We start from the raw sequence: 13,694 nt of genomic DNA, 5'->3' as shown, positions 1-13,694 counted from the left end.
GCTAAACCCTTTGCAATTGTATATGTGAATATATACATATATGTATACATACATATATACACTTCTTTATGTTTTTATTTAGCTGGTTATTATTTTCTTTGTATAAAAAATAAAATTGTATTTATGTTAAGTAATTGGGCTGTTACTGCTAGTCATTTAACAACATCAGCCTTCTCAAGTGATGGCTAATTAGTGGAGGAGAGACCAACTCCGTAGTGTATGAGCATTAGCTAGTGGTTGCCAAGTTGTCATTTAACGCTGGGAACAATGAGCACATCATTGTAAAGACAAAGATGTTTGAGGTGTGTCACAAGCTAGCCGTGCTGGAAAAAACAGAGACAAGGGAGTCACGATCCGGACAGGGTTACACAATGATTTATGGCGCCCACAATTATTGAAGTCACGCCACTACAAGGTTGCGCATACAGTACTGTCAAGGAAAAACCTTGTTGGATGTGAAATATTTCTTTTGTGAGTTACACTTATGGAAGTGGAACACATTATACATGTTGACAAATTCAGTTCAAAAAGGTTCTAGATCGACATGACAAATCACAACATTACAAACTCACTTTTAACAGAAGAAAACGAATTTTAAGTGGCTCAGACTTTCACACACCTGTAAAGTTAAACTCAGCGTACCACCTTTCCTCATGTATCAAGAAATACTAACAAAAAGATACTTTTGCCAAGCACTAGTACAAATTATCTTTTCAGTACATATCCTATACCTACAAGAAAAGGGATGAGGAGATGTCGAAAATGACTAGATACCATGTCATCTCTAGCTTATCTAGCCTATAACAAGAGTTCCAGCAATGGCCAACACATTGTGGAGCTACATGATCACTCGTGTGTATAAATAGAGCCCAAATCAGTCCTTTGTCTATCACTCATAGCATTGACAACGTGTAGCCACGTAGAAAGTGCAATACACCTCCAAAATCTCAAAACCAATGGCAGCCAAGATAATTGTGTTGTTTGCTTTTCTTTCTCTTTCGATAAGTGTCACTTCCGCTATCACATTTCCGCGATACTTCCCTTCGGTGAGTGTTTTGGGAGCCACACACCCATCAGTGCAATACAACATACTACAGAATGCGCTCGCTGTAGGCATCTCTCCCTCATCAACTGTGATCATCCAACAACAACTGGACTTCTTACGTCAGCAAAGTTTGGCACATCTGACGATACAGGACATCGCAGTGCAGCAGCAGATCTTTAACCCACTGGCCCCGGTGAACCCTGCGGTCAACTGGCGGCGGCAGCACCTCTACAACCTGCTGGACATGGCGAGCACCGCCACCTACTTGCAGCAGCAACAGCAGCAGGAGATCTTCAACCAAGTTGCTGTGGTGAGCCCCGTAGCCAACTTGCAGCAACAATAGCAGCAGCAAATCCTTAGCCAACTTGCAGTGGTGAGCCCCATCGCCTCTGGAAGCAACAACAGAAGCAGCAGCAGCAGCAACAACTCTTCAACCAACTAGCCATGGCAAGCCTCGTCGCCTACAGCCAGCAGCAGCAACAACAACAACTCTTTAACCAACTAGCCATGGCGAGCTTCGTCGCCTACAGCCAGCAGCAGCAGCAACAACAACTCTTTAACCCACTGGCCCTAGTGAGCCCCATTACTTACTGGCAACAAGAGCAGCAACTCTTCAACCCACAAGCCTTGGCGACCCCCGCTGCCTATAGGCAACAAATCTTTGCTAGTGGTGCCTCCCTCTAGATTAGATATGAGTTGTAATCCAATAATAAGTTTCACATGTTTGGGCATGTGACTAATTAGAAATAAGAAATAAGAAAAGTATTGGATAAGATATGGCATCCTTTGATCTTTTTTATGCAAGTATATTTCGTAATTGTCCGTGCCATAAAATTAAGAATGAAAAACTATAAATAAGATATATAGACCTAAGACAGATTGGAATAAGCATATATTACACATACAAATCTTGTGAGGTGGGTGTTACTGGGTAGCTCTAAACCATCCAGCCATCAGTATGTCTAAATTTTCACATGGTTATATATATGGTTGCCAAGCGTCCAAGCCTAGTAGTTGTAGAGAGACATGACCATTGGCAACAAGATTTACATAATCTGTCTCGCTTATATGAAAACCTTTAAAATAAGCATATATAGCTACCTTTAAAATAGAGAGATCATTGGAGATTGCCATCTTACCGAAACCTACCATATTTGCCTTAGAGTTATCACCAAAGGTGACTTTGTCATGATCTCCCACATCATCTTCTAGTGAGGTGAACATCTTTACATTGTCGATCATATGTTGTGTGCATCCAATATCAACACCCAGTGCTTGCCACCGGCTTTGTAGTTCACCTACACACATGGATCAAGCTTTTTGTTTAGGTACCCAACCAAGTTTGGTACCTTTGAAATGACTCACAAGAGCTTTAGGCACCCAAATTTGCCTAGGAAGCTGTCCCTTAGCTTGAGTTCCAATGAATATAGCCATGGATTTCCCACTTTTAAGTTTATGCAATAGGAAATGGTGATCATTGAAAGTAGACTTGTACTTGGAAGGCAAAGTAGGAAGGGATTTAGTAGGAATGGGACACTCCCTTGTGTGGTGACCGGTCACTTCACAATATTTGCAATATGAACCAACTTCCTTAATGAAGCAATTCTTGATCTTCGGTGACTTGATGATCTTATCCACTGGGTTGGGGAAGCATCCAAGGCCTCTCTTTTTGTAGTACAATGCATTCTTCATGAGAATTTTCTTGTGCTTGTACCCCCCCTAGTCAACCGGGTCACACATGAATTGAGATTTGCAATGTTCTTTTTGAGCTCTTGCTCCCTTGCATGGTTAGTCTTAGAAGATGATATACTATCACAAGAAGAGGAACATGGTATAGCAAGAAGATCATCACAAGAAGTAGATACATTGACCTTAACAACATCAATAGTGGGCAATTCATTCATGCTAGGATCAATGGCATCATAAGCTAACTCAAGTTCTTGATATTTGCATTTCAAGTCAATATGCTCATGCTTTAGCCTCTTGTTACTGACCTCAAGAGACTTGCTAGATGCAACTACTTCATCATGTTTCTTAAGCGTATCATTGTAATTAGCAAGCAACTCATCATGATTAGAACTAAGCATAGCATTAGCATTTTCAAGAGACTTATTTTAGCTTTTTGTTTCTTGATGATAGTATGGGCACCGGAGGGGTGGCTCGAAGGGGTCCACAGCCTTCGGGGATATGGCCTACTGCTGAGAGTCCAAAGGCTGAAGGCTCTGGAGGGACTTGCTGTAGCTTTGAGTCTTCAGAAGGCCATGTACGTGCCGGAGAGGTGGCCCGAAGGGGTCCGCAGCCTCCGGGGATAAGTCCTCTGTTGATAGCAAAAAATGGCACAACTAGATTTTTTGTATACACCAGATAGTCGAGTGATGAATATCGTCTCATCGCCGGACTATCCGGTGCTTGTAGTTCGATTTCGGCCAGAAGACATGCTTTCTGGAAATAATAGTCTGGTGCGGGGCTCATTGAATGCCAGACTATCTGGTGCTTATAGTTCGAATTTGGTGCTGTAAAACATTCTCTCTATATAAAATAGTCTAATGAATGATACGGTGAAAATGCCAAACTATCAGGTATGTAGAAGATCAATTTACGCCGAAATTGCTCTCTAAAAGAAATAGTCTGGTGGAGATTCTAGGCTATCACCGGACTATCCAGTGTGTAGAAGGTCAATTTGCATCGAAAACTTGCTCTCTAGAAGAAATGGTCCGGTGGAGATTCTGGGGTATCACTGGACTATCCAGTGAGAAGAAGAAGGTTTTTAGATGAAAAAATGTTCTCTGGTGAAAATTGTCCGGTGAGGTCTTTGATGATTGCCGGATCAACCGGTGCGTTCAAAAGGAAAACTTTGTAAAAATTTGCTCTCTGCAAATATTGGTCCGGTGACATGCTCCGGTGAGTATAAACATGACGTCGGAATATCCAGTGTGTGTAAGACCGAGTCTTAGTGCTTCGGTCGAGTGAACTCACCGGATGGTCCGGTGTTTTGGAGTTTGTTCTCACTGGACCATCCAGTGTTTAGTCCGAAATTGAATCGAAGTGGATTCTTCGATTTGTTTAGATCTCATTCGCAATTTTGGCCGAACAGAGCGTGTTTAGGGTTGGAATAGAGTCCTACTTCTATTACATAGGGTCATTACCATACCCCCCTTATAAATAGTCAAGGGGTGGAGGCCGATTCCATATCCATCAGTCCATCGTATCTACATTTCATTTTGCCTTTACTTTCCTGCAATTTAGGGTTAGTTCTGCACTGCTACTTCGAATCCATGTCATTCGGGTGAAAGTTCTTTGTAAATTTGCTCGTAAATCATCCGAGAGGCGATCTCCAAGGTTGTCGGTCAAAACCTTTACTTGTTTTCTTGTATACAAGTTGCGTGTCGCTGCGAAAAGCGACAACTATCCTTGATGGAAATCGTGTTGGTGAGGTGTTACCTAATTCCACGCTAACACAAATTGGCGACTCCGCTTGGGACCGACGGTTCTCCATCAACATTCACACCTAGGGTTTCGACGTTGACACCCCCTGCACCCTGCTGCGCCATGTCTAAGGAGGAGGGAGCTGAAATCAACATGGACAATATCATCTCGCCTACGCTTGAAGAGCTTCCCGAGCAGGATCGCCAAGCTATTGAAGCTCAAAAGCATGAGGTTGAGAAGATGATGCTTGCATGCTATCAGAAAACACGTCAAGGTGTCATCAAGAAGGGCAATCCAATGTCAATCGTCCACGCCAAGCATGAGGTAAAGACCGATGTAAGTGATTCTACTCATGATTTCAAAGAGCATATTGCGCATATAGTAGATCAGTCTGTTGGTGCTGCTATGTTCAATAATTCTAAAACATTGGTTAAAAATCTAGATCATGTACTGTCTAGTCGTGTTAGGGCTTTGTTTATTGAATTGCAAGATGAAAAAGTTAAAAACAGCCCCAACTACATGATGCTAGCACCTCGAATTCCAACGATGGTAAACAATTTCAGCCAATACCATTAGTTTCATCGGCACAATTTGCAACACGTTTGCCTACACAACAAAGTATGTCGATGCAACAAAATCATCGCTGACCCAATGTTGGTCCGGTTGGTATGATAATGCCTCCGTTTAATACATTGATTACTAGCAAGCCGGAGGTGTCCTCATTTGTTTTTCTGATTCCGACTACTTCATGTAGCATAACTAGTCTGGTTTCGTATGTGGCCAATAGCCGGGATGCTGAAATTTGAGCAAGTATGCCATTAGTTCCTTACAACACCGTGGCATATAGCACACCTCCTATACCCCCACAAGGTACCAGCATACCCTATGCTCCGTTGTCGGATACTTACTTCAATGTGCCTTCACAAAATAGTCCACATATGCAACACGTGACTTCACACTCTCATGATACACCACAACAACAATCTTTTGGGCCACAAACACATGCTAATGCGTCATCCAATTGGCCTATGGCCGAAACACTTTTTGGGCCTAAAAGCATCAAAGAGCAAATGACTAATATTTTGAGGGAACATTTTGGGGTAGCGCTCAAAGGTAAATCACGTGTTTATCAAAAACCATACCCTGATTATTATGACACAATTCCATATCCACGTGTGTTTAAGGTCCCTGATTTTGTTAAATTCAATGGGGAAGATGGTAGAACTACAATGGAGCATATAGGTTAATTTCTTGCACAATGTGGTGAAGCCGGTAGTAGTGATGCTTTAAAATTGCGTTTATTTCCTTTGTCACTTTCCGGCAATGCATTTACTTGGTTTACTTCACTTGTGCCTAACTCTTTTCATACATGGGAACAACTTGAGCAAAAATTTCATGAGTATTTCTATACCGGAGATACAGAGTTGAGGATAATTCATTTGACATCGGTTACACTAAAGGATAGTGAGTCTGTTTCTGAATACATTAGAAGATTTAGAGATACTAAAAACTGATGTTTCAATGTTTCGCTCTCCGATAAAGATCTAGCTGAGTTAGCTTTTGCCGGGTTTCATGCACACATCAAAGAGAGGTTAGAGGGGCAAGAATTTTCAGATGTGAATCAAGTTTTGCAGAGGGCTCTGGCTGAAGAAAACCGTGCCAAAGAACATAGAAAGATCCAAAGGTTTAGTGAAAAATACAAGGTGGATCGTCTGGGTGTTAATGTAGTTGAATATGAGGATGATTCATCAGATGATGATAGCGTAGACATGTGTGTAGCTGAATGGGCATGGAAATCCAAATCTAATCCATTCATGTGCTCCGCATTGAAGCTGACTCCACGAAAGAATTGACAAGAAGAGATGAAATTCACATTCGATGTCACTAAATGTGATAGGATGTTTGGTCTCTTGTTACAAGAAAAGCAAATTAGTTAGTCTCCTAATCATGTGATTCCATCACTTGAGGAGATTAAGAAATGTGCATATTATAAATGGCATAATTCATGTTTGCTGAAAAATCTAAGATGAAGCTAGATGATGATCCATTCCACGTCAACATGATGAATTTTGAAGGGAAGAATGTCTTGGTTCGGCCGTCTCAAGCCGAATCGACTAAAGGAAAGAGTGTGATCATTGGTGATAATAATGTAAGGCCCAAGATGATCAAACCTAAAAGTCCGGAAATTGGCCGTTGGAAAGTGAATGAAGATAAGAACAAAGCTATTAAGAAGCATGAGCATCCAAAACTTACATTTGATACACTTTTGGCTAAGTATGAGAGTGGCAAGGCCAGCCAAAAAAGGGGCAGCTGGCCCGATGCTCTTAAACGTCCAAGATCACCTCTGAAGCGTGAGGTTGATGGGAGGAGGAGGCAATGGGAGGATAATATTGCAGCACCTCTGTTCCCTCCTTTAGGGTCGCCGATGCCTATGATGTGGGGGTCTCCTCCGATGGTTTGTCCTTCATGTCCACCATAGGGTTGGTGTGCACCTTGGGCACCACCTTCTATGCCATTTGCACCATTTCACCCCAGGTGGACAACACCACGACCTTCGGCGTTCGACAGACTATCTCATCCTAGACAAGACCGGTTTTATCCTAAAAATCAGTCAAATGATAGGAGGGATAGGAGGCATGTTAAGAAGGTCTATCGTGTCAAGACCACGAGTGTTTCTAATGAGAAATCAGATCTGGAACCAAAAGAAAAACAGCCGGTTGTTGATGAAAGAAAAGTGCAAAAGCAACCGGCTAATGACGGATCAAGTGGGAACAACAAAGGGGAAGTTGTAGGAGTGGTTGGTACTGATTTTGAGCTTAAGGAGGCGCCAGCTACAGCAGTACAACAGCCTATAGCGCCAAATGTTCAAGAAGCCACTTCTAGTTCAAAGCAGATCGCTAGTTCAGACGATCGGAAGGTTGAAAAGGAGAAGTCCTTGCTTCCCGGGACTAAGCCATAGCCACAGTGGTGTCCTAGGGGTCTCTCATATTCCCAAAAGAGGAGGCTACAAAGGTTACGAAAAGCAAGTGTTGGGAGAAGCACAAGCTGAAAAGGTGAGGGATCAAGTATTCAATGAAATCAAACCGATGGTGCCTATTCGGCAAGAATGGAAAATAAAGCAAGTCATAGAGCCTATTGTGACATCTAGTGATAATGAAGATGATATGCAAGGAGACTCTCCAGTTCTATCACACCCTGTTTTAACAGCCAAAACCAGATGCGGCTTATGTGTGCCCAGGATGTTCAACACACATAAGGACGTCACAGGTGAAGTAACAAAAACAATACTTTTATTAAATAAACGTTAAACTCTTACACCAATTGACATATATTGTCTTCTATGAAGATATCTGCAGCGGAACAGAAGCACTGGTGCCCAACAACACCGCATGCAACCGACCGGGAGACACGCGCCTAGAACGTCACAACCTCGTCTTGATAGTCTTCAACATCTTCACTCACTGAGCAGCAGCATACATGTTACATAGTATAGGGAAAATAGCAAGTGTGAGCACACGACGCGCTCAGCAAGTGTGGAAAAGATAATGATATGCAGGCTTATATCAAGAATAGGCTAACACATGGTATATTTGCGTAAATGCAAGTAATGAAAAGATATTTGGACTCAAAAAGCATTAAGCAATTATTAAGTGAATGTAACTCATACAGTCTAACACCCAGCATACAAGGCTCTCCACCTTGCATACCATAACCGTCTAGTACTCCCTGTACCAGAACTAAAACCATAACCATAACCAAACTCATAACCACAACCATCTAGTACTCCTTGTACTAGAACCATAACCACAACCATCTAGCACTCCATGTACCAGAACCATAACCACAACTAAACTCATAACCACAACCCATAATCACAACCCACTAATCATGTGAGGTTCCAAATCTCTCATATCCGTGAGCACGGCTGTTATAACAGTTTTACACTCTGCAGAGGTTGTCCAGCTTTCCCCACGAGTCATGATTTCCATGTTGCCGTGTTAGCTATACACTTAACACACGCCAGTGGTGTGTCGCCCAAAAAGTCACTACAAAATCGTTACAAAGTTTCATCCAGCATGTGCATGCCCGCTAGGTTTCACCGCCGTCAAAGTGGCATCACACCACCCAGAAGCCCCCTTTTGCGCCTTGTAGCTCCAGAAAGTTTTCACCCTTCCCTTCCACTACACATCTCATACCACTAACCAAATGGTTCTGGCCTTTGCCGTCCCCACTCAACCACCCTTCCGTTTGGCATGCACAAAACTGGTATCCACTAATTAATAGGCTAGGCCTGTCCCATACCAGGTCTCGTGGTTGGTACGATATTTCTTGGGTTGTCGCTCCACGAAACGGTCCTTACTTAGGTTACTTGAGCAAATACTAAACCAACATCATAACTTCATCATCACTGACCGAACTTTGCTCAAGGCCAAAGATTCCATGTTGCTATTGCCATCATTAATGTTCCCAACTCATAAATACATTGATTAGTTAATCATGTTTAACCCTTAACCCTTCAATCCCTTTTGTGCGAAGCTAAGCATGACTACCCATCATATCCTCTACTATCCACATGGCGACAAGGAATTATATGGAACAGGGTACTACACAAACATAGGATTCAGGATTAACAGCATGCATGTTTGAAAAGAACGCATTTTAAACAAACTGGGATCAAAATGTTCAGGGGCACTTGCCTTTTACCCAATGCTACTCAGTGTTGACGAAACCTTGGTCTTGAAGTCCCTCGAACTGCTTCGGAACGTTATCGACTAATCCCGAGAACTATCGACAAACAACACAAAGCAAACACTAAGAACAACATACCAAACATCATTAAAATACTTTAAAAACACTATGGTTGGATAGGGATGATTTTAGAAACATTTAGATACAAGAATCGTCCAAATCTGAGTTAAGATGAAAAGAGAACGGGCTTTCGGAAGATGGATTAGGCTGAAAAGGAAAAACTAGTTTACTGGAGTTATCTCCCTATGAGAAAGGTTTTATCGCACAATCACTGTGTCAGGCTTGACAACATCATTGCGCAAGATTCAAGAAGTGTAGGGCAGACTAGACTTCACTGGCTAGGCTAAGGAGAATGATGTGGCACTGACTTGGCATACTATGCAAGTACCATCTTGGATTAAAGGAGGGATACTCTGTGATCTAGTATCGAGCACCTATGATGGATCAAAAAGGCTGAAGGTTGCACTTCTAGGTTTAGGATACTATTGGTCAGTCTATGTAGCGGTGGTGGTTCGGGTTTCATCGGAGATGGCAATCGAGCATGTGGCCACAAACATCAATGTCGGCTTTAGTGGTGTTTTAGTGAAACGAGGGGAGCATGGTGTAGAACGCGGAAAGACTAACTTAGCAGTATGGTTGGTTTTGGTAGGGGTCATCCGAGGTAGCGGTAAAACAGCGATGACTGCTTCTAGGTTTGGTGGTGACCGCGAACAAATGCAGGAACTAAGACGCTCGCGTTCCCAGAGATTGGCTATGAATTTTGAGGAACCGTTTGAACAAGGATGTTCATATAACCCGGGAACACAATGCTATGGCATGGGTTTTGGTAGATCATCCACTGAGAGGAAGAACAATCAGCATAGATGAAACGGGTGATGGCTGTGACATTCTATGGTTGGCAATGGCGTCTTGGTCGTGTCGCTGCACAAACGGGGATAGGCTCCTAAGGTAACGTAGAAGACTCCATAGGACACGCTGTGACGTGGTTGGTGCATCCATACAGCTTTCGGATTGATGGGGAACTCGAATGCAAATCCGGTGCGCGTGCAGAACACGTCCAGAAACCGGACAGCAGGTATGTCGACATTGATTGCGGTAGTTTGGCTGCTCTAATGGATGAACCGGTTGGTGAGGGCGTGGGGAACATCATGGGACATATCCTGGTAAAAGGGCATGGCAAACGGTGCACTAGTTGGCCGGGAACATCGGTGCCAATCAGCTACAGCGCTGCTGTCTCGAGGCTGTCCGCGACGACAAGGACCGTGGTGGCGTAGATTGGGCTTTGGCCGGGGCTAGGACTTGTCTAGGGACTTAGTATGATGCTAAAACAGTAGTAAGGGAGGAGAAGAAGGGATCCTCACATTGCTTTGCTGGTCGAGGAAGGAGGATTCGTGGAGAAGATGATGTAGCGCATCACGTGCGGCGGCGGCGGCGGCTCCGGCGAACGGCGGCGCTCCAGCGACGTACGGACGGGGCAGCAGCGACTTCTAGGGCTTAGAGGCATGAAATAGGGGTAGGAGAGGGCTTGCAACTCATATTTATAGGGCTAGGGCCGGCTGGTTGAGGTGGAGTCCAAACCAAACACGAAACGGATTCGAGTTCGAGTCGTTTACGATTTCCTTTTTCGCAGCTCTCTATTCCGAGGATAATATCTTTATCGTCTGGACTCCAAATTGGACGTTTCTTGATTCTAAATTGTAGTACCTGAAAAGATCTACAACTTTGGTAGTCATTGGAACTTCTAAAAACGTCATCTTGATTTCCAAAAATGGCCATAATATAAACTGTTTGAACTCGGACTTATCTGCGCAGCACTGATTTTGGGGGCCATAACTCCTAGTTCTATTATCGAAAAGAGGACTTCCATAGGTTCAAATCGAAGCTCTCGACGAGACCTATAAATTCGGTATTGTCAAGATTTGTATTTGAGGCCGTTTTAAAATCCGAAACGTCCTGAGAAGATGAGGCTGTCCAGGACTCTGCGAAAATTTACAGATTTCGTGGATCCTTTGTTGGGCCATCTAGAAGACTTGGCTAAGGGTTTGGACTTGAGCAAGATTGAGCCCAAAGACACTTTAGGTATATTTAGGGTTTAGAAAAGAAACCTTTGCAGAGAAATTTGAATAGGGTTTGAATTTGAATTGAGTTTGGAGTGAATTTAAGAGAAACGAAAAAAGATGAGGTTGAACAAGAATAGGAGTAGATAAGGAATTTGAATTTGGATTTGGATAGAATTTGAGAAAGAGGAGAGATTGGCTTTAAACAAGGATTTGGAGAAGATTTGAATTAACATGAAGAAGGATCAGGTATAATCAATGATTGAACAGATGATGAATTCAAAGATTTTGAATTTCAACCATTAAGATCCTTAACTTATTCACTACTGAGTTTTGTAAAAACCTTTTCAAAATCTTTTTCACTCAAAACACCAAAGAGAAAAAAGAAGAAAAGAACTCTAATGCATTTACCTGGCTCCTAGGAAAACTCAACATGCAATGCACACAAAATAATAACCTATATTGATTGATTGATTAAGAAAATAGGTTTTGAACCTATTCTACCGGTGAATCTATTCAATAATCTTGGAAAATTTTAAAAAGTTGTAAATTCTAAAAATCAGGGTGTTACAAATCTACCCCCTTAAAGGAATCTCGCCCTCGAGATTCGGGCAGATCGAAAAACGAGATAAGGGATCTTGATCTTCAAGTTTTCTTCTCGCTTTCCAAATTGCGTTTTCTTCTCAGTGTTAACCTTATTGTCCTGACATACTCTGCTCACTTTGCTTTTGACGGCTTTCCCAACTGTCTCGACAAATCTTGATTAATTACCCTAAGTATGTTGTATTTTCTTGGATATTCCATTCCTGTTATCTTCAACGGTTGTAGTTGTCTCTGATGTACTATTCTAGCTTTTTTTTTCTTTTTTTTGACATGTGTCACATAAGACCATATACTTTGCTACACCACTCTTGTTTCCATATTACCGATAAGAATCCTTGAGATCATGATACATCTTAGTGCTTTTTGATTCCTGAGAATTCCATAGCTTCGACCCTCCTGATAGGTTTCCTTTATTTTTTTTAAGGATCTTCTCATCTATTGATTGATCTTGACGGACCTTTTTATCCTTGAAGATTTAGTAAGCCATATCCAAACTCCGAGGAAAGAGTACTTGTTCTTAGCAGTCGCTTCTATGGTCAGAGTGCATTTTCTGGGTACTGTCCTTCCTTTGGCAACCTCATTACCTTTGCTGGCTAGCCGTTTCCAATATCTGTCTTGAGGTTCCAGAACCAAGAGATTAGCTAGGAAGACTACCCCCCTTAAAAAGGAGCGGACTTCTCTGACTTACATTTCCAGTTCTTGAGAAGTTGATAGACATGTAGCCTTTGACATGGAATATATCATTTTTTGTGTGCCTACTGAGCTTCTATGAGCTTGATGGGATCTCGTCGATCTTGGATATCTTGAGTTACAACTTGAAAGTCATGACAGTCTGAATGTTGGACTGAGATCTTCATAGGGATTTGGGGTTGATCTAGTTCCGTGTGGGGTGCTTCGTGGGACATCTTTTGACCCAGCGCGTAGGTTCTCCAGAGTGGACATACACCTTCTTATCATCAGGTACAAGGATCCTTAGGGGACATCCATTGGCATAGTCTTTCTTCTTCACAGCAAAAGCACACCTTCCTTGTAGGGGTACTCTACAAATTTTCTCTTGACCTATGAAACTTCCTAGTTGACGGTACTGCTGCAAATTTTCTCTTGACCTATGAAACTTCCTAGTTGACAGAACAATGTGCTTGTTCAGGAGTGGAACGTAATAGAGAACTGTTGCTTGCCTGATGTTTCTTCCTCTTCTTGATGTTGCCTTGCTTTCTACGCTCGTCTTTTGCACCTAGAGCTTCGACGATCTATAACAGACTTTCTATATTCTGAGTCATGCCTTGAAGGATCTGAGTATGCATCTCCAAAAATTGTGCCTTGTTGAATTGAGGTGGCATTTACTGGATGTTGTTGTTATTGTTGTTGGTACCTTGACCGGGCTAACCTTCGTTCGAGTTCACCATCTGATCAGGATTGAGGCAGGAGGTTGGGGCAAGAAAAGAAGAGACTAGAAGGAGAAAACCCAGCTATACTATTAACTATAGAGATATATAAGGAATGTCGTTGTTACCAGATGCTAAAGCATCACACAATGCATTCTAGCACTCAAATAGAAAAAACCAAATCACACAAGGCACACAACACAAACACACACTACTAACAGTGCTCTAACGATTCCGAAGATTGGGAAAAATCCTCATATAACTCAAAGAATTAAAATTGGGAGCAGCGCGAAGGTAGATCTTCATGTCTTCAGTGTTGTGGTAGACGATTCTTCTTTGTCGTGATGGATCTTCATCTTTATCATATAAATCTTCACGCAAGGTAAGAGCACCAAGAGAGATCTTCAAGTGCATCCTCCTCGAACAAAG

This window comes from Phragmites australis, chromosome 9, assembly GCF_958298935.1.
Source record: "Phragmites australis chromosome 9, lpPhrAust1.1, whole genome shotgun sequence".
NCBI lineage: Eukaryota > Viridiplantae > Streptophyta > Magnoliopsida > Poales > Poaceae > Phragmites > Phragmites australis.
The sequence above is the reverse complement of the archived record's forward strand: the minus strand, read 5'-3'. Positions refer to the sequence as shown.